At 42.5% G+C, this 19,300-nt stretch overlaps 1 protein-coding gene across 3 annotated transcripts in view; it reads right to left on the reverse strand.

Annotated features, from left to right (window-relative positions):
• Positions 1 to 19,300, reverse strand: part of KDM6A (lysine demethylase 6A) — a 606,821-nt gene that overhangs the window by 159,784 nt on the left and 427,737 nt on the right. The window lies entirely within an intron of this gene.

The raw sequence follows: 19,300 nt of genomic DNA on the forward strand, positions 1-19,300 counted from the left end.
AGTGAGCAGATATTAGATGATACAGTCCCAAAATATATAAAACTGAAAAGAAAAGTAACTGGTTTACAGCTGAATTCCTTGAAATGAAACAACTTTGTAGAAAATTAGAACGTAAATGAAGAAGAAACTGATTACAATAAAAATTTGTGAGAAAGGCAATAAGGGGAGAGGAAGTGATGTCATCGCTTAAGATGGACGCCTAATTTCAAAGCTCCACAGAGAGTCAAAGCAACTCACTTCCCTGGCACACTTCCATCCTCACCCATCAGTGTCTATTTGGGGTTGTTGAGACAATGGCGATCAAGAATTGTAGTAATCAGAGCAAGACACCCTCTAAGGCCAGTGAGAAGATGATGGGCCACAGAGTATGTGGTCTCGCTGCAGGGAGTAAGGCAGCTGAGTGCATGCAACGGCTAGTGGTGGGACAGGATGATGATGCGCTGGAGACTGGAGTGGCCATGGCGATTAGCAGGGGACTCCAAGAATGACCTGCAGTTTTAGCTGGGGGAGATTAAGACTGAGAAGCCTCTGTGAAATCCCAAATAAATTATTTGCTTCTGTCTTTATGGAAGATGTAAGAGATCTGTCTGTACTGGAATTGGTTTTCAAGGATGATGATGCAGAGGAACAAAGAAATCTCAGTGAATCTGGAAGATGTACTGAGCCAAACAGGCAAGTTAAATAGTAAAATCACCTGAACCAGATGGCATACATCCAAGGGTACTCAAAGAACTCAAGCATGAAATTGCTGATCTGCTGCTAGTAATATGTAACCTGTCATTAAAATTGTCCATAGTACCTGAAGATTGGAGGAGGGACAAAGTGACACCGATTTTTAAAAAGGGTTCTAGGGGTGGTCTGGGAAATTATAGATCAGTAAGTCTGACGTCAGTGCCAGGCAAAATAGTGGAAACTATTACAAAGTATAAAATTACAGAACACGTAGATAGACATGGTTTAATGGAACAGAGGTAGCAGCTGAGGGAAGTCTTGCCTCACTAATCTGCTTCATTTCTTTGAAGGCGTGAATAAACATATGGATAAAGGTGAGCTGGTTGATGTGTATCTAGATTTTCAGAAAACTTTTGATAAAGTTCCTCATGAGAGATTTCTGAGAAAATTAGACTCATGGGATAGGAGGCAAGGTTCTGGTGTGGATTAGGAATTGGTTATTGGACAGAAAACAGAGGGTAGGGTTAAATGGTCATTTCTCTCAATGGAGGAGGGTAAACAGTGGAGTGCCAAAGGGATCTGTACTGGGAGCGGTGCTATTTAACCTGGCTTCGCCACTGTTTGGAAATCAGGATACTGAACTAGATGGACCATTTGTCTGACCCAGTATGGCTACTCTTATGTTCTTATGATTTTCAAAAGGTGTTTGACAAATTATTATCTGGAAATTGGAATGATGAGTGAAATGATACAAAACTATTGAAGGTTATTAAAACACATGCAGACTGTGAAATATTGCAGGAAGACCTTAGAAAATTAGAAGACTGGGCATCCAAATGGCAGATGAGATTTAATGTGCAAAATTGCAAGGCGAAGCACATTGGAAAGAATAATCTGAATCATAGTTACCTGATACTAGGGTCCACCTTGGGGGTCAGTGCTCAAGAAAAAGATCTGGGTGTCGTCGTAGATAATACGATGAAATCATCTGCTCACTGTGTGGTGGCGGCCAAAAAAGCAAATAGGATGCTAGGAATTATTAGAAAAGGGATGGTAAGACTGAAAACACTATAATGCCTCTGTATCGCTCCATGGTGCATCCGCACCTTGACTATTGTGTTCAGCGGGATTAGAAAAGGTTCAAAGAGACCAAAATGATAAAGGGGATGGAACTCCTCTCATATGAGGAAAGGCTAAAGAGGTTAGGGCTCTTCAGCTTGAAAAAGAGACAAGATGAGGGAAGATATGATTGAGGTCTACAAAATCCTAAGTGGTGTAGAATGAGTAGAAAAAAGTACAAAGACTAGGGGACACTCAAGGAAGTTACATGTAATACTTTTAAAACAAATAGGAGGAAGTATTTTTTTCACTGAACGAATAGTTAAGCTCTGGAACTCTTTGCCAGAGGATGTGGCAACAGTGGTTAGAGTATCTGGGTTTAATAAAGGTTTGGACAAATTCCTGGAGGAAAAGTCCATAGTCTGCAATTGAGGCAGACATGGGATTCGTAGTATGCAGCGTTGCCACGATTTGGATTTCTGCCAGGTACTTGTGACCTGGCTTGGCCACTGTTTGGAAAACAGGATACTGAATTAGATGGACCATTTGTCTGACCCAGTATGGCTACTCTTATGTTCTTATGATTTTCAAAAGGTGTTTGACAAAGTACCTTATGAAAGATTCCAGAGGAAACTGGAAAGTCATGGGATAGGAGGAAGTGTCCTATTGTGGAATAAAAACTGGTTAAAAGATAGAAAACAGAGTAGGATTAAATGGTCAGTATTCTCATAGTAATATAGTAGACGACGGCAGAGAAAGACCTGCACAGTCCATCCAGTATGCCCAACAAGATAAACTCATATGTGCTACTTTTACCTGACCTTGATTTCCATCTGCCATTTTCAGGGCACAGACCAAAGAAGTCTGCCCAGCACTAGCCCCGCCTCCCACCACCGGCTCTGCCACCCAATCTCCGCTAAGCTTCTGAGAATCCATTCCTTCTGAACATGATCCTTTTATGTTTATCCCACTCATTTTTGAATTCCGTTACCATTTTCATCTCCACCACCTCCCGTGGAAGGGCATTCCAAGTATCCACCACTCTCTCCGTGAAAAAATACTTCCTGACATTTTCCTTGAGTCTGCCCCCCTTCAATCTCATTTCATGTCCTCTAGTTCTACCGCCTTCCCATCTCCAGAAAAGGTTCGTTTGCGGATTAATACCTTTCAAATATTTGAACGTTTGTATCATATCACCCGTTTCTCCTTTCCTCAAGGGTATACGTGTTCAGGTCAGCAAGTCTCTCCTCATACGTCTTGTAACGCAAATCCCATACCATTCTTGTAGCTTTTCTTTGCACTGCTTCAATTCTTTTTACATCCTTAGCAAGCTATGGCCTCCAAAACTGAACACAATACTCCAGGTGGGGCCTCACCAATGACTTATTCAGGGGCATTAAAACCTCTTTTCTTCTGCTGGTCACACTCTCTATACAGCCTAGCAACCTTATAGCTACGGCCACCGCCTTGTCACACTGTTTCGTCGCATTCAGATGCTCAGATACTATCACCCCAAGATCCCTCTCCCCGTCCGTACATATAAGACCAGGGAGCACGCAATGAAGCTACAAAGTAGTAAAATTAAAACTAATCAGAGAAAATAGTTCTTCACTCAATGGAGAAGGGTAGATAGTGGGGTTCTCCGGGGGGGGGGGGGGGGTCTGTGCTGCGACTGCTGCTTTTTAACATGTTTATAAATGATCTAGAGATGGGAGTAACTAGTGAGGTAATTAAATTCACAGATGACACAAAGTTATTCAGGGTCGTCAAGTCTCAGAAGGTCCTCTTGTAGTTTTTCACAATCTTCCCGCGATTTGACTACTTTGAACAACTTTGTGTCATCGGCAAATTTGATTACCTCACTAGTTACTCCCATCTCTAGGTCATTTATGAATATGTTAAAAAGCAGAGGTCCCAGTACCGATCCCTGAGGGACCCTGCTAACTACCCTTCTCCATTGTGAATATTGACCTTTTAGCCCTACTCTCTGTTTCCTATCTTTCAACCAGTTTTTAATCCACAGTAAGACACTACCTACGATCCCATGTGCCTCTAATTTCCTCTGTAGTCTTTCATGAGGGACCTTATCAAATGCCTTCTGAAAATCTAGATACACAATATCAACCGGCTCACCTTTGTCCACATGTTTGTTTACCCCTTCAAAGAAATGCAGCAGATTGGTGAAGCAAGACTTCCCTTCACTAAATCCATGTTGACTTTGTCCCATTAGTCCATGTTGTTGGAGAAGACCCGCTTGGGGCCCTTCTGAGAAACTGCGCAAAGGCTCAAGAGACTGATGCAATGCCCGAAGCTCCAAGCGGTTGATGGACCACCAAAGGTCTGACGAAGGCCTCTATTTTCTGCTGTCCTAAAACCAAGCCTCGGCCACAGAAGATTGACAAGCTGCAGGATGGGCCCTCTCCTCTGGAAGCCATTGTGGCTTAGACTCTCCGAGCTGCTTGACAAAGTTGCTAAGGTAGTCAGCAAAAAAGAACTTTCCCTAAAAGGGCAGCTTGACCAGACAAGCCTTGCAGGTTGCGCCCACTGCCCACGCTCGTAGCCAGAACTGATGCCTCGCCGTGAGCAGCAATGACATACCCTTGGCCGAGGCTCGGAGCATGACATACACAGCGTCCGCCAAGTAGGCCAGGGCTACCTCCAATTGTGTAGCCCTAGAACTGCTCTGAGAGGAAGACCGTTTGTGCCACTGAAAACAGGCCTGGGTCACAAAAGAGCTGAACACTGACGCATTATGCCCCAGAGCAGCTACCTCAAAGGCCTGTTTCATAGAACTCAATTCCTCCCCGTGGAACAGATGCAGCACCCGAGGGTCATCCCCCTCCCACAGAGGGAGTTCACTCTCCTCCAATGGTTCTGCAACTGAGGGCCCCTCCGTGGATACTGAAGCTACCTCCGAGTAGACCAAGTCTCAGTGGGATCATCTAGAACCTCCGTTCTGGCTCTCTTAGGACCTGGGGAATGCCCCCCTGGGCTCAGTGCCTGAGAACTTTACTGAGCACCTGTGCCCTCCTTCAGCAGGTAGACCTGATGAAGCAGGAGCACAAATTCAGGGGAAAACGGCAGGCCTTGGCCCACGCAATCCCGCTGCAGCCCACCTGCCCCTTACACTGCCTGTATGGGAGCCTCGTGCGCAGCAACTTCCAAGATGGCCCCTGGACCTGTCTCCTGAGGAGAGGAGCAATTAGGATGCACCCTGGGAGACCTGGCACCTGGGAACTCCAGCAGCTGAGAAGCTGAAGCCAGCCCCGAGTCCCCCTTGCTTGTAGGAGCAGCCGGCCTGCACACTGTGCAGTGGCCCGACAAGAGGAGCAGTGCTTCACGCTTTCTGCAGGCACAGCCATTTGCAGGTCTGCTGAGCAGGGGAGTGTGTCGTCCAGAAAGGAAACCACTCTGGCTTGTTTACTTTGTGCCTCTTTCACGCAGCTGAAAATGTGTTTTTTCTTCACGGTAAAGTTAGACCATCTGCATGTGCCCTGCAACCCGAGAAGCACTCCAGAAAAAAGTGTGCAGGGACTAATAAGTGCAACCGAAAGGGAGAAACCCCCAATAGTGCCACCGTATCACGCGGTCCACGCTAACGCACCATCCTGGAGACAAGAGCCTGAGGGAAGGAACTTACCGCACCAGGCGCTGCATAACACGGCCAAAAACCCCTAAGGCAGGCCTCTCCTCTAAACTCAAGTCCTGAAGTCTTCGTAATGCCAGCAACAGCCTTACTCACTGGCTGCCTCTGGAATGCACCGGGCCTTTCTCCTCTGACCCGTACCACCCCCTTTGATGCAACTTAGGTAGAAAGCTAGAACCCAGATCCTCCAAGGTAGCATTTTTGGAAATGCTCCCCGTTCCTTGCACAGGACCTAAGAGGCAGTCAATGTATGATTGAGATGTTGGTAAAGTGATGAGGGACTTACATTTGTTAGGATCCAGGCAACATTCTGGGAAAGGGCGAGCCTCTTCTGAAAGGATGTGCTCCAACTTAACCGGAATGGAACCAGAATGTTGGAACTAACTTTTAAAAAGGAGAGAGAGCAGCTTTTAAATTAAAATGGAGGGGAAAGCAGACAGTCGCCCAGAAGCACATGGTTCAGTGTGGAGTATCCTCAAAGGATACTATTGAAACAGGATCTTTAGGGAATCCCAATAGAGAGGTTTCAATAATGGCGAAAGAGAGCCAGGAGTGTTTAATGGAACAACAGAGTAAAGAATGAAAATTATCACTGTCAATTTCAAAGGAGCTTGTAGATGCTAGGAAAAAACACAATTAAAATGTCCATATACAAATGCTAGAAGTATAAAAAAATAAGATGGGAGAGTTAGAGTATACAGCTGGAGGAGTGGCCTAGTGGTTAGAGCACTGGTCTTGCAATCCAGAGGTGGCTGGTTCAAATCCCACTGCGGCTCCTTGTGATCTGTAGAAATATACTAGCCCTTGCTCTCAGTAAAATACAGGCCAATGGCTCAGGCTAAAGAGCTAGGCCTCTTAAAAATCAAAACCATCCTCTGCTACCAAAATGTTAATTTACTAGGTCTGCCATATCCATTTGGGCAGCGGAGCCATGGCCCTTTTACTACCCTGGACAGAATTGCATATCCCTCTAAGTACTTAATTACCCCAACCTCGTATCTGCTCATGACAGTGTTACACAATCGGCAGTATAAACCTATAATTAGAAAGGAACCCAGTATTTAGTAGATAAAGAAATATAGTTTATTACCATTGATTTCTTACCCAGACAGTACAAGCAGTTCAGTCACTCATATGGTTGAGCAGCAGTTCACGACATGTCTGTCACCCGCCTTCTCTTGTAGCCTTCCTTCTTATTTAATACCCCTCAGACTGCTCCTTTTATACCATTTTGGCTCTATTGATTCCAATGGACCCTAGCTTCCTCACCAGAGCTCTTGACCCTTATCAGTTGATAAGAAATGACTTCATCATATTCTCAAGCTCTAAGTATAAACCAGAAATGTTCAGAGCGCATCTGTGAGATGACTTCACAGGTCAATTTGCTCTCTTCAGCTTCCCCCCTCCCCTTGGGTATTCTCATCCTACGTACATCTAACCCTCTATTAACTTCTATTAGCCAAAACATCTTTCTCATGACTTCTCACAGGTGCCAGTCCCAGGATTGTTTACAACAGCAAATGCCCCCCTCCCTTGCCAGCTCTTTGGGAACTCACTTCAGCTTGTGCTGCAGTAAAATGTATTTTGTATCAGAGATGATTTTGATTTTTAAGAGGCCTAGCTCTTTAGCCTGAGCCATTGGACTGCATTTTACTGAGAGCACGGGCTAGTATATTTCTACATTCCCCTCTTGCCGGGCCTCCCAAGGGCCAGCTCACATGACTACTAGTGGGTGTGGCCATCCTTTCCAGAGGGCTCTTAAGAGTTCTGTAAGGGGGGGAGGGGGAGGTCTATCTTCGAGGGGACAGGGGTGCTCTGTCATGACGTAGGACTTAGGCCTCAGTGAGAATCAATCTTTGAGCACGTAGATATATACTACGTGAAATTCTATATTTTATGTTCCCCCTTAAGGAAAACCACCCAAAAAACCTAATTATGTATGCTACGGCTACCCCTCTGGAGCAGTGTGAGACTTGGAAACATGAGAAGTCAATTAAGTCTAGGTATCATACAATGGAATCAATAAAGTTGAGTGTATATGATTGCAATCAATATATCATTATTACAAAGCCACTCAATCAAATTTTGATTGTATGAATATGGCTAAAACTGGTGTTAACAGGGAACAAACATTTCATTTTAGCATTTAAAAAGGGTTAATATTGGCCAAATAATGAATAACTACTGCAGGTTAAACAGTAGTTAATGGCAAAACTCTGGGTGTAATAGATCTAAATCGTATATGAAGGCTCTGTTGAGTTATAGTGTTTTTGGAAAATACATAGGAATATAATCTTCTTCTTCCTTTGTACAGAAAATGAAGCAAATCAATTCATTTCTCTCTTGATGATTGAGAAATCATTAACAGTAGAGAACAGTCTGCTTAGTTACTATTTGAGGTCCAATGATAAAAGGTACAACAGTTTAAAAACGGAAAGAAAACAATCTAAACTTGTCTATACAAATTGGCAGAATATAGCAAACTGAAAAGAAACGCATAAGTTCAATTAAACAGCATAAGCAGAATAAATATCTTCCTTAATAAAAGAGGTGTATTTGGCGTTATAGGCAATAAAAGTAAAATAAGTAAAATAAACAGTAGTAGTCCTACACAAAATTTATTGTGGAAATGTGGTTTGTCTTGTATTGAGAGTAGTAAACAGGAGGCTTAAGACAAACCTCTGAACATAGGGAATAATGTACCAGACAACTTATCAACACCTGATTTAGTAGCTAATTTTGTTGGCTAAGGCAAAAAGGTATTGTAATGCCTTTATAACAGAATCATCAGAGTCAGTATTATTAGGAATGTAAGTACAACAATGATTTCTGGCTTTAAATTGACCAGGTACCCCTCTTGACACTCCTATAGCATTTATAGTGACAACAGAGGTACGGCATCTGCCAATCCATATGTCGAGTAAAGTTTATAAATGTCAACATATCTATTTCCAAATTTCCGGATGAAAAACCAAGGATGCCACCCACTTTGATCAATGCTATAAGTGGCATGCCAAAAATATACAGAGGTTCTCCGATAGAGGGTCTGATTATTGGATGTGTAGTCTGTTCAATTTTAATTCGTCCACATCCCTGGAAAATTTCAAAGTCATCAAACACGGACCTATTAGATCCAGTAGTCCATGTATCAAATAAAGGGTAACACAAGATATCAAATCTAGTTAAAGGGTCCCAGTTAGGATCATTATCCATTCCAGGATCCCAATTTAGGGGGCGAGTGGGACATGCACCGTTCAGAGGCTCATTAGAGTGAGCACCAGCCATTTGATAGCCAGGCAGGTGTAATGCAAGGAGTATGAAATGTAAAGTCAAAAGAAAAACAAAACAAATGATGATTTGTATTGTCAAGCATAATAGAATTAAATAGAATTAAAAGGGCAAGTAATGATTAGATACAGGGTTTCAATTAAAACAGGGTAAGTCAACTGTTGGGGTACTCAGGGTGGAGTTTTGTGATTGAGGCCCAAGATAGGGGTTGGGGGGTGTTGGCCTGAGTCATGCAGTGGGAAATACCTCCCTAAGTCAGGAGAATTAAACAGGGAAAATATAGGAGCCAAGTAATAGTAAGGAGAACAAGAAATTCAATAGCAGTCTAATATTAGTCTAGGTAACATTAATGAGTATACTGAAGAAACTTGTGAATCTTTTCAAATGTATAACAGATCAGTCCTAAAACCAAAGTTAGGAGTAATATAAGTACAACAAGTCCCAACACATTTTTTTTGAGTACAGGGTACAGTGTCCTCTTGTGGGTTGTTCTGAGTTTCAGAGCAAAAAGTTAGACTTGCGTCACACGGTTCCACTGGAAAGACGGCATGCAGTGGTGGCTCGCTTTGATGGGCAACGTTCCGTTCAGGTAAGGTGATTTCTTCCTGTAAGGTAATGTCTGTAGTTGTCAGATGCTTGGTCATGGAAGTGAGAAATTTTGGAAAATGTTCTTTTAGTCCATCAACTTGGTGGCGGAGGCTGCAGAACCAGTGGTAACTGCTGAGCTGGTGGGGATGGCTTGAAAGGGACTGAATCAGGAGCCTTGTAGATGCGGATGTCTTTTAGTTGGACCCAGGAAGTGTGGTCTCGTAACTTGACTAATTTGGAAGGGTCCTAAGTAAATAGGGGTGTAGTACTTCCGGTGAACCAAATCTCCAACTTTGAGAGCTTTTGGTTGACCGGTGGCAGGGGCAGGGCTATCATTATCCTCCCCTCTTCTGATTGAGATTGCCTGTGAAATCAAAGACAGAATTACCCCAATATTGACTGAATAAATGCTGCATCAGGAAATGCTAGGGAAGTACAATTCTTAGATGTAATGAATGACTGCTTCTTGGAGCAACTGGTCCAAGAACAGACAAGAGAGGGAGCTATTTTAGATCTAGTCCTTAGTGGAATGCAGGGCATGGTACTACAGCATGGATCTGCTGGCAAACAGTGATCACAACTTGATCAAATTTGAGCTATCTGGGGTGAAGTCACAAAAGAGATCTACTGTAGCAGCATTTACTTTTTGAAAGTGTGACTGACAAAATGAAAAAAAAAAAAAAAAAGTTAAAAAGAAGCTAAAAAGGTTGGCCGCAAAGGTTAGGACTATAAATCAGGCATGGATGTTGTTTAAAAATACCCATCATGGGGAGATCCAAGATGGCTGCTCTCATTTGCGACTAGTTGCAGAGCTCTCTTACCTAATGATGCCAAAGAGACGTGGGAAGTTAGCTGCTCGAACTCCCCAGCCACCTCCCGCTATTCCTGGACCGATGGATCAGTTCTTGAGTCTGCAGGGACATGGAAACATAGCCGGGAGCGGTTCCAATCGAGACGCCGGCGGTACAGAGGAGTTATCAGCGTCTCCTGGACTCGACACCACTCTTGAGCCCTGAGGCTAGAGCTCCGCCCCCACAACCGCCGATAAGTTCCCCGATTCAAGGAACAGCGGCCCTACCACTAAACGCTGGTCAGGTACCTAAGCTGTTGGGGGCTCACTTTCAACTTACTGAACCGGAGGGGAAGAGGTCTTGTTTACCTCAGGAAGAAACTTGTTTGACCATCGAGGCACCGGGGAGACTGGACACGGAGAAAGAAATGACTCCCAAGACCAAAGAATATCCCTTGGGACTTATCACCAAACCTTCTGAGGTAACTCTTGACTCATTGTGGGATTTGATGTCCCAATTAGGACAAATGTTTATGGCTCAAAGAACAAATTTGACTCGGAGAATAATACTAGTGGAACAAAAAATGGAGGAAAAAAGAATTGAACAGGACAAGTTGGTTTCTAGAATAAAATGGAACAGACGATTCAGAAACTAGATAATCTTCAATCTGTGATTATGAAAGATGTTTCCAATTTAAGATCTAAAACTGACAATTTTGAAAACTATTCTAGAAGCCATAATATTTGTTTTGTTAAATTTCCTCTATTGCCTATTGTGAAACCAGGTGATATGGCACAGACCGTATAAGTCTGCCCAGCACTATCCCTGCCTCCCAACCACCGGCTCTGCCACCCGATCTCGACTAAGCTCAAATTAAACTGAGTCATTAAAGATTGCAGCGTAATAGTGGCATTGGAGATGGGTTTAATAGTATGAGAGCTTTTATCTATCGAGTCGAGTGGGAGATTAAAATCTCCAGATATGAGCAGAGGAATTGGATCAAAAGAGGAGACGGTATGGAACAGTGTGTGAAAAAAGTCTGGAGAGTCAATGTTAGGCGCATATATGTTTACCAAAAGAAGCTGTTGTGAGGAGAATTCTACTCTTACAATTAACCGGCGTCCTTCATCATCAGCCATTTGCTCAATTATGTTAGGTTGAAGATCTTTGTGACAGGGTATCGAAACTCCATTCCTCCTACCTATTGAAGGGGCATCTATGAACTGTGATATCCATTTGTAAGGGGAAATCAATTTGTTTAGACTGGGAATGTGAGTTTCCTGTAAAAAAATAATGGATGGTCTAAATTTCCTAAGGTGTGTAAAGATTGTCTTATGTTTAACAGGATGCTTTAAACCATTTACATTTCAGGAGACAATCCTAAGAGCAGTGGCGTAGCCACAGGTGTGCCTGGGTGGGCCCAGGCCCACCCATTTAGAGCTCAGGCCCACCCAACAGTAGCAAACGTTTAGCGGTAGCTGGTGGGGATCCCAAGCTCCGCCAGTTGAAAACTTCCCCCTGACGGTAATGAAAATGCTACTCTCCATGATACCGGCACCTGCGCATGCTCAGCTTTCAATGGATGCCTGCTGCAGACTGCCAAGGTGGAAAGAAGTGTTTTCCCACCAGCTGAGATATTTGTTTTGTGGTGGGGGAGTGGGGGGGAGAGAACACTTGGTGCCCACCCATAATCTGTTGTCTAGCTACGCCCCTGCCTAAGAGTTGTACTGGTTGAGTTGCCAGCCATTATGGTGCCTAATGAGTCTAGTAGAATGATCTACCAGTGATACGTTTCCTCTCAAGCAACAATAGCAGAAATGGGAAGGAATCACTTCTCTATGCATAGTTAAACCAAAAGACAAGCAGAGCTACTGAAGTGTAGCTCAGTCAAGTTAAATAAACATATTAAATGGTGCCAATGTCTCAGACTAATAAAGACAAGTGAAGGAATAACATAAGTAGCAAACCCTACCAACATGAAATGCTTAACATTTAAAATTACTAGAATAACATGAAAAAAAGAAAAGAAAAGAAATTTGACCTAAATAAAACATCAGCGTACAACATCAAGAAATAAGTATCTAAAATATATTTTTGGATGATATTGTATAGTTTAATAAATTTAATCAGACAACTGAATCAAACATTTTATAAACTCAGTATAGCTTCTAGATTGTACTGCTGTATTAAGGCATAAGATAAGAGAACTTTCATTTTTGTCAAACTTATCGTGACATTCTTTGTGTTTGTAGTTGGTTGAAATGAGCTTGTAGCTGTTCTGGAGAATCAAAGGTTTTAGTATTGTTGTGCAGTGTAACTGTCATTTGAGTTGGGTATTGCAGCCCGAATCTAGCACCAAGCGATTTGAGCTTTGGTCTCATGTCCAAGAAAGTTTTTCTCTTCCTTGCTATTTTAGCAAGATCCGGAACAATGAGGATTGATTTACCATCGACGTGAATGGCAGGATGATTACGAGCAGCAGATAAAATTTGCAAGGCTTGCTGAAATCTTAAAATTTTCACAACAATGGGTCTGGGATGAGACTGGAGTGTTTTACATGAAGGAACACGGTGTGCACATTCAATCTCTAACGGAGGTTCAAAGGTAATATTGAGTACGGACGGAATGCATTTAAGAATTCTAAATTGTTGGTTCCTTCTATGCCTTCTTTTAGACCCATGATTCTAATGTTGTTCCGCCTCAATCTATTAGCTAAATCTTCCATTTCCAGTTCTACTTTCCTGAACCAGGTCAATGTTGTTTCTTGCAATTGAACCAATAGCAGAACTGTTTGATCATAGCGTTTTTGTAATTCCTCCACTCGAGTTTGAAATGCAAAGAGTTAGTGATAGCTGTAATTTCAATCTTCAGATCGCAAGTGGTTTCGTAATGTTATCGCAATGCTTGGAGCTCCTCCAATACCGCTTCCGTTAATGCTTGTGAAAATTTCCCCAGTGCCGTTTTCTCCAGCGTCGGAGGGTCCAGTTTTGATCTTTTCGATCCTGATGCGGTAGAGGAGCAGGGGTCTGATTTTGATATTTTGGAGCCTGACATAGTTTGCAGCGCCAAAGCAGAAAAATAGATAAATTCCCATTGAGTGCATTGTTCTAGACTATTTTCTTGTCCTGCTGGTAAGAGGAAAGGAATCAGGCGTCCATCTTAGTCAGCAGCTCACTAGCCTAGATATCCCTGGATTAGGAGGTGGATCTGATGTCACCATCTGGCAGAATAAGGTAGTGTCGTCCTCCACTATTCCCTTTCCATAGTAACATAGTAAATGACAGCAGATAAAGACCTGTACGGTCCATCCAGTCTGCTCAACAAGATAAACTCATTTTACTAGTATGTGATACGTTATATGTATACCAGAGTTTGATTTGTCCTTGCCATTCTCAGGGTACAGACGTAAAAGTCTGCCCAGCACTCTTCTTGTACTAAACGTTCTGAAGCTAACGTCGAAGCCCCTTAAAATTTACACTCCCCATCCATATCTATTCAGTTACGATCAAGGCATAGACCGTAGAAGTCTGCGTAGCACTGGTTTAGCGTCCTAGTCTCCACTAAGTTCCGTGGATCCATTCCTTCTAAACAGGATTCCTTTCTGTTTATCCCACGCATGTTTGAATTCCATTACCGTTTTCATCTCCAACACCTCCTGCGGGAGGACATTTCATGTATCTACCATCCTTTCCGTGACAAAATACTTCCTGACATTATTCCTGAGTCTGCCCCTCTTCATGTTCTCTAGTTCTGCCATCTTCGCGTCTCTGGAAAAGGTTTGTTTGCGGAATAATACCTTTCAAATATTTGAACGTCTGTATCATAACACCCCTATTTCTCCTTTCCTCCAAGGTATACATGTTCAGGCTGGCAAGTATCTCCTCGTACGGTTTGCAACGCAAATCCCATATCATTTTTGTAGCTTTTCTTTTTTTTTTGTTTTGTTACATTTGTACCCTGCATTTTCCCACTCATAGCAGGTTCAATGCGGCTTACATATTATATAAGGGTACTTATTTGTACCTGGGGCAGTGGAGGGTTAAGTGACTTGCCCAGAGTCACAAAGAGCTGCCTGTGCCTGCAGTGGGAGTCGAACCCAGTTCCCCAGGACCAAAGTCCACCACACTAACCACTAGGCCACTCCTCCACTCCGTGCACTTTCTTTGCACCGCTTCCAGTCTTTTTACATCTTTAGCAAGATGTGGCCTCCAAAACTGAACATAATACTCCAAGTGGGGCCTCCCCAATGACTTGTACAGGGGCATCAACACCTCCTTTCTTCTGCTGGTTATACCCCTTTCTATACAGCCTAGCATCCTTCTGGCCACGACCGTCGCCTTTTTGCATTGTTTCTTCACCTTTAGATCCTCAGACACCATCACCCCAAGGTCTCTCTCCTGAGTCGAGCTTATTAATCTCCCCCCTCCTATCCGGTATCTCCTCTTTTGGGTTTCTGCACCCCAAGTGCATCACTCTACACTTCTTGGCATTAAATTTTAACTAATTACCAAAACAGGGAAGTAACTCTCTCATATACCTGTGCAGTATTATCAATCTATAATCCACAGGGACTCAATACACAATACTCCTCTTGCTTACCACTTTAAATCATTTCCTTCCATACACTGAGTGTAAAAATTAAAACCCATGAGGTTTGCTTATATTTAAGACTATTTATTTATTAAGCTTTACAGCTACTTTTATAATGGTACACATTTTTTCTATTTGTTTATACACTTATCATTGCACTATTAAACTTAACATACACTCTCCTAATACAAATAATTCCTATATGTTTATACACTTGTAATTCAACCCCCTACTCTGGGGTGCGCTGCACCCCTCATGTGTTTGCATCCTAAGTGAATCCACCAACCCCTCATGAAGCCCACACTACCCATCAAAGTTCACAACCAAACAAAACAAGTCCACTTAATCCATTTGAAGATTATAAACTCAGATACTCTTCCTTCAATTGGCTTGTTATCCATAGGCTCCCACGAGCTTAATATTTGATTCCATTCACTCATAAATGCTGAGCTTGGACATAACCCTTTCAATCTCCAGCCCATTCCACTACTTATCTTAGTGGTTGGTCATAAATGATCAAAACTGTAATCCACTCAAATATCCACAGCTCATTCAAAGGTTAGGATGCCCAGCCTGTGAAGTGTGTATCCTCTGCTTAAAAGTGAATCTTCATCAATGTGCGTCCTTGACTCTGGCCGAGTTTCGCATTAGCGCTTTCTCAAAAGGCACACAATAACATTCCTTGAATTATCCAAATGAACTTGCATATTTCAGCAACCATCCAATATGGGTGGAAACCCAAATCATAGAGACTCCCAGTCTTCACCATATAGTGTTCGTAGATCCCTTCTCATCATTTCTACTCCCTCCAGGGTATCCACTCTATTGGCTATTTTCGTGTCATCCGCTAAAAGGCAAACCTTTACTTCCAACCCTTCAGCAATATCTCCCACAAATATAACAAACAGAAAAAGCCCCAGCACCGACCCCTAAGGAACTCCACTGCTCACCTTCCTTTCCTCTGAGCGGATTCCATTTACCACTACCCTCTGCCACAGTTTCGTATCCAGTTCACCACTTTCAGTACTAAGTTCAACCCTTTCAGCTTATTCACGAGTCTTCTGTGGGGGACCGTATCAAAGGCTTTGCTGAAATCCAAGTAGATTACATCTAGCGCACGTCCTTCATCCAGTTCTTTGGTCACCCAGTCAAAAAAGTCTACAAGATTCATTTGGCAGGATTTTCCTTTGGTAAAACCATGTTGCCTTGGGTCCTGTAGCCCATTGGCTTCTAGAAAGTTAACTATCCATTCTTTTGGCAGCAACTCTATTATTTTTCCTACTACTGACATAAGACTTACCGATCTGTAGTTTCCCCACTTCTTCCCTGTCTCCACTTTTGTGAAGAGGGACCACATTCGCTCATCTCCAATCTCGCGGAACCTCTCCAGTCTCTAAAGATCTATTAAATAAATCTTTAAGAGGTCCCGCCAGTACCTCCCTGAGCTCTCTCAGTATCCTGGGATGTATCCCATCCAGCCCCATAGATTTGTCCACCTTCAGATTCTCAAGTTGCTTATAAAGTCTCTCAATCCCAGGGGGGTGTGTGTGTCTCTGTGTATGTATGTATATATATATATATATATACATATACACACACACATTTTTTTCAATAAACTTGGAAACTTCATGTGGACAAGTACTCTAATACAGAAATTTGAGCCTGTGCCTGGCTATTACACAAAACCTTGGTAAATAGTTGGTGCCATCTAAACTTTGACACTGATCGGTAACTCAGTGAAGCCATCCATCTTCCTGATGCACTCCAAGCCGACATCATAATGCATGACAGACATATGTCCTTTGGAGCCTCAGCATCAATGCCAATCCTCCAGGCAATGAATGAATTTTGAAGGCCTGGTGTACCCTCCACCTCTCTCAATATCACCACCATCACCTGAGCCAGAACATGCTGATTTGAGCTGTGGATAAAGATGAAACCCTCTGTTTAATGTGCAGTGGCAGCTAAGAAAGCAAATAGAATGTTAGGTATTATTATGAAAGGAATGGAAAGCAAAAATGAGAATGTTATAATGTATTTGTATCACTCCACGATGCAACTGCACCTCAAATACAGTGGGCAGTTCTGGTCACTGCATCTCAAAAAAGATATAGTGGAATTAGAAAAGGTACAGAGAAGGGTGACGAAAATGATAAAGGGGATGGGACGACTTCCCTATGAGGAAAGGCTAAAGTGGCTAGGGTTCTTCAATCTGGAGAAGAGACGGCTGAGGAGAGATATGATAGAGGTTATAAAATACCGAGTGGAACAGGTAGAAGTGAATTGCTTGTTTACTCTTTCCAAAATACTAGGAGGCACACAAAAAAGCAACTAAGTAGTAAATTTAAAACAAATCGGAGAAAATATTTCTTCACTCAACGAGTAATTAACTCTGAAATTTGTTGCCAGTGAATGTGGTAAAAGCCGTTCGCATAGTAGGGTTTAAAAAGAGGTTTGGATAATTTCTTAAAAGAAAAGTCCATAAGCCATTATTAAGATGGACTTGGGAAAATCCACTGCTTATTTTCTGTTTTAGGATGCTGCCAGGTACTTGTGACCTGGATTGGCCACTGTTGGAAACAGGTTACTAGGCTTGATGGACCTTTGGTCTATCCCAGTATGGAAATGTTTATATTCTTATGATGCTTCCTGATTTTCTTATCCAACTCCTTCTTGAAGGCTGCCGATATCAAGACTCAAGGGGACTCAAAACAGGAAACCAAATCCTCTTCAGTAAATTAAGTATATTGGTGGCCTTGGCCTGGCTCCTCGAGTTTGGTATTGCCAACTCAACATCAAAGAAGCTGAGCATCTCCATACTGGGAACGCTTACCAAAACAGGTGCCTAGAAAATCTGTATGCTCTGAGTATTGTGCTCTAATAAGGTCCAAAGCAGGTGCTTTTTCACTTCCTCTCAGCGCCCAACATCAGAAGCCTTCTATACCATTGCTGAAGACACATAATTCTTTTACCTTTCTTCAACAGGTACTGATCAGTGCCCGATGATGAGGGATCTCATAGATGCAAGCAGCTCAAATGTTGATGCAACCCAGAGTCTGGTGCATACACAGTAGAATGAAATGGGTCACAAGGACCATGGCCGCACAAATATTTTGATCAACACAGCATCAGTGATGAGAGCTTTGGGGCACAATTGGAGATTGAACTATTTGGCCCCGCAAACCAAAGATGATATTTCGCTGCTACTGGTCTTGCGCAACTTCAGCATCCTGAATCTCCAAAGCTGATGAGCATGGATCAGAGTAGATGAAGAGCCTTTCCTTTTCCTTATGAAAAAAACCTTTCTAAAGCAGAGTACTTTTGGCCTTCCTCATTCCTGGTTCAAAGATTTCATCAACTGGAAGACTGCAGTTGATTCAAAATACTGCTATTATTATTTAGAGTGAAAAAGTACAATCATGTCACTCCTCTATTGCAAAGACAATACTGGCTTCTGATTTCATATTGGATACCTATTAAAATCCTTACCATTACTTATTAGGTATATCACTCAGGGTTACTTTTAAGTATGCTTATTCTATACTCCCCAGCTTGAGTGTTCTGATCCTCATAACAGAACCTGCTGGTCATTCCCTCTTATGTTCATTTGCACCTAGTGTCTACTAGGAACTCCAGCTTCAGTGTGATAAAACTAACGCTTTGGAACAGCTAACTTCCTATGGATCAACTTACCTCTATGGATCCACTTAGAAACCTCACTGAAGAAATTCAAGGCAACCTTTAAGCCAAGTTTTTCCAGAATGACTCCTCCAATTGGGGAGTGCTCTTTTGTTTTGTATTGTTTGGGTACGTCTATATGATTCCCCCCCCCCCCCCCCCCCCCCCCCCCCCACACACACACACACACAATTGTGTATGCATAGTTATCAATTATTCACATTGTGTTCTGGAATGTATTTTAATTGTTCAATTTATTGGAACCCACTTTACCTCTTGTCTCCATCTCTTATTTTATCCTATGTTCTAATTTTATCTGTAAACTACTTTAATATTTTTTTTTTGATTTAGCAGTATATGAAATAAAAGTGAACATGAATATGAACGTCCATTTTACGGTCATGAAGACCTACTCAAATCATCGGTAGGCATAATTTACATAAAAGACTCATGATCTTGGATCATCAGGCATAAAGCACCAATTATGGATATCCACTTTGATTATGGCCTTGCTTAATAGCCAGCACTTTTTGAAGTTGTTGGGGTTTTCTTCTGGGCTGTACCACCCAATAAATAAATATCAATGAGTAATCAAATAATCTGGCTGGGGGGGGGGGGGGGGTAGAATGACCTTAGCCAAGACACTTAACAGCAGTAGAAAAGTGAAAATGTGGTTGTGTAAAAAAAAAAAAAACCTAAGGAGACTAAAAAGGAATGGCGAGATGACCCATGCATGAAAACAGAGAATAAACAGTGTTCCTAGGAAGTTGACGGATACAGGAAGAAAACATACATTTGGCCCCATGGAAAAAAAATGGATTGTGGCAGCCCTGTAACAAAAGTGCAGTAACTTGTGGCCATGTGCCATGAAGCTTTAAGCTTCAGATGCAGAAAAGCTATGGTATAGCTTTTCTTCATGTGGGCTCCATTGGTGAGGACATCCGATCTTGCTTGTCCTCAGTCATGTTCATTAGATAATACCTTCCTG

The sequence above is a fragment of the Microcaecilia unicolor genome, chromosome 4 (assembly GCF_901765095.1).
Source record: "Microcaecilia unicolor chromosome 4, aMicUni1.1, whole genome shotgun sequence".
Lineage (NCBI taxonomy): Eukaryota > Metazoa > Chordata > Amphibia > Gymnophiona > Siphonopidae > Microcaecilia > Microcaecilia unicolor.